The sequence below is a fragment of the Triticum aestivum genome, chromosome 7A (assembly GCF_018294505.1).
Source record: "Triticum aestivum cultivar Chinese Spring chromosome 7A, IWGSC CS RefSeq v2.1, whole genome shotgun sequence".
Taxonomy (NCBI): Eukaryota; Viridiplantae; Streptophyta; class Magnoliopsida; order Poales; family Poaceae; genus Triticum; species Triticum aestivum.
Genome location: NC_057812.1, coordinates 52,549,057 through 52,552,293, shown reverse-complemented (window position 1 = coordinate 52,552,293; position 3,237 = coordinate 52,549,057). Strand labels below are relative to the sequence as shown.

At 48.3% G+C, this 3,237-nt stretch overlaps 1 pseudogene; it reads right to left on the bottom strand.

Annotated features, from left to right (window-relative positions):
• Positions 1-208: 208 nt before the first annotated feature.
• On the bottom strand, positions 209-1,677 carry LOC123149270 (aspartyl protease AED1-like; annotated as a pseudogene).
• Between the last annotated feature and the right edge of the window lie 1,560 nt (positions 1,678-3,237).

The following is a 3,237-nucleotide window of genomic DNA, read 5'->3' as shown; positions in this document are numbered from 1 at the left end:
AATTCGGAACGGAGGGAGTACGAAGGGTATCGTCACATTGCCATGCACTACATTATTCAAAGCATAAAGAGCGCACGAGCTTATTTCCTACAGCGACGGGACGATCGGATGGGCCATCCACTGTGTGGAGCTGTCGAGCAGTTAACACCAAACCGATATTATTTTTTTGTAAGCTAGCTCCCGATCCATTAAGGCATAGCTTAAGGAGTCAACAGGCACCTGCCCGGAATCCGAGTCTACCACCCCTAACGTCGTACAACATCTCCGACGTTCTCATTTGGACGTTGCCGATGGTCCCGCCGTAACCATCTGGCCCGGACTCGGCAAAGGCCAGACAGCCGTCCAACAGAACCCCGTTGGGGACATCGAGGTCGATCGTGACGCCGCCGCTGAACGTGAGAGCGACCTTGGGCACGGTGACGTTGCTGTATCCGGTGAAGTTGTAGCATGTCTCGTCCGGGTCGCTTGGGACGAGCGGATAAGCCGCCATGGCCGCCCGGAACGCGGACTGCAGTTTCGCGTGGGGTGTCGTTGGTAGCTGCGTGATGATATTGCCGCAGTCTACGATCATGCCCCCCTCCAACGCCTTCCGTGGGATGTGGAGCTGCTTCCCGCCGACGCTGATACCGGTGAGCTCGACCACGTAGAACGTGGCGTAATCCATTAAGGGGGTCATGGACGTGAATGAGAAGGCCGAGGTGTTGCTGGGCGCGCCAAGGGCGAGGAACCCGGTGCCGCTGCTCACCGGCGGGAGGCAGTAGGAGAAAGAGCCGCCGTATACTGCGGAGGTCTGAACCGGGAGCGACTCGGGCGCGCGGCCGAGTCCGAGCAGGCCGTCGAACTTGTCATTCGGGCCACCCTGCTTGTATCCGCAGCCGAAATGGAAGTCCTTGATGACGATGCCGGGCGCCAGCGTGAGCGCCTCGTTGCTGTACACGCCACTGGTCTTTGACCCTCCTCCGTACTCGACTCGATACCCGCACTGGGACTGGGTGCCATTGCCGTTCATGCTGCAACCATTGTTCAACTTGTCGTCGGACTGGAGGATCTTGCAGACGTCGGAGCCGCAGGAGATGGGAGCGTAGGTGGAGGACTTGCGCGGGTCGAACAAGGGGTCCTTCTGAGGGTAGCAGTCGCTGGAGTTGCATGGCGCGCACTGCACCCACGACAGGTAACTACCGGTGTCCAGGAGGACGACCTGCTCCACGGCCGGCGTGCCCAGGCCCAAGGTGACCACGTACTCCTGCGAGTCGACGGAGGTCCCCAGGTACGCCGGGATGCTCACCTTGCCCTCGTCCTGCTCCTGCACCGTGGTGCCCCTCGGCGCTTTGCTCATGATGTAGTCTGCGCGGACGCGGCTTCTGTGAAGCGCCTCCGTGAAAGATGGCTTGTCGGTGGACTGCGACTTCGCGCAGGGTCCGTGCCGGTGCACCAGCGGCGCAGCGGCGCGGTTTGGCCACGACGTCACTGAAACATCCAAGTGTCATACTGCTGAATTATACTATCCTCAATTCATGTACATATGTACGTACCTGTCGATGTGGAGCAGACATCTTCTGTCTGAAATGATCTGGTAGACACCACAACGAAGCTTTGCTTACCGTCGCCTGCAGCACAAATGGAAAGGTAGCTGCCAAATATGACCAGGAGGATGCACAAGAACACGGGAGAAGCCATTTGAAGTTAGTTTACACCAGGGCTCAGTCTAGGACGCCCTAATTTATACACTAACTACACAGCGCAGGAATCTATGCGGGACTGAACAATCACGGGAAATGAAAATGGGAAGATTATACCAAGGATGGGGTGGTGCCGTGCATATGTTTAAGGTACACTGGTCTTATTAGCAGTGAGTAGACAAAACAAGGATAGTTTCTGTCCTCGAGTTAACCCGCACTCCTTTGTCATGTACGTTCACTGCCCGCTTCTTACCTTGTAACGGGCGTGCAATATATTCTTAGAGTAAAATCATGTCCCAGTCTCTTGACGTACCAAATTAATGAATACCATGAAAGAGAAGTGTTGATTTAAAACCTTGATGTCTAATCTCGGTCCGACTATCCAATTTCTAAACCCTTAGGGTTTCTTTTTTTAAAATCATGAATACCATGAAAGAAAAGTAGTAATACGGAGTTATACCAGTGTACTACTAGTAGGGAGGGCATTGGAGTTAGTAGGAACTAGTCATCGACCCGTGCACCAGCACGGGCTAGTTCTATGTTGTAGCGATTACATACTAAAGTATAGATTACATACTAAATTTATCTCCTATGTTTATTAAACACACGAAAATATACAATTTCAAGTTGTTGGACATTATGATTATAGATGTAAAATATTACCACCAAAATATTTGATGGTTTACATTGATTTTCACAGGTAGAATATCAACGAATATTATCTACTAGTACCCCAGCGAGTTGATGGTAGCGGTTGGAGCATTTGAAACCAAAAGAGACTTCAAACATAATGGATGGTGCTCGTGCCATTCATGCTGCTTTAGTGCTACTAAACATATGTATTGAAAAGAAATGTTAGATGCAAGTGTGAATAAATTTTTTGCAGCCATCTTCTCTATTTTGGTCTTCTTATGTACTGCAAACTAAGGTGCAAATCATGTGTACTATTACTTCTTATCATCATAATGATAAAAGAATGTTAATTTATATAACTATAAGAATCCACAACTCTTACTGTATCTAACTTAAGTTAGTTGGAAATTTGCAGACATACTCTAGTGCCAACATAATTCTTTGACATAAGATAACTAGCACTGCAGAGTGATACCAATAATAAACTGCTGTCCCAGCTTCATCTATATATTTACTATGGGAGGTGACCCCATATTGGAGGCAGTGATAATGTTTTGAGATTGTTTTCGTATGGAGACATCAGATATTTTTTTGTCTCCGGTTAACTAATGTGAATCAGTACATCTTCAACAACAACAAAATTCATAAAGGTCACATTATGGTGTCCGTATCTGTGGTAGAAGGTCAAACGTGTGTTGGGCTAGAAAAGTCTACACCAAGAGTGACAAACTGTGAAAATGTATGTAATATCGAACAGCAGAAACGATCTATAAGCCCTGGGTCCAATTTTCAGATTAAAAAAATACAACATTTTCCTGCAGCCGATTAGGCAAATCAAAGTCTTTCACTTGTTGCATTTCTCAAACTTTCATGCCATTCAGTCTGTATTCTCAATGTTGGGCTTCTAGGGTAAATTTTATCCACA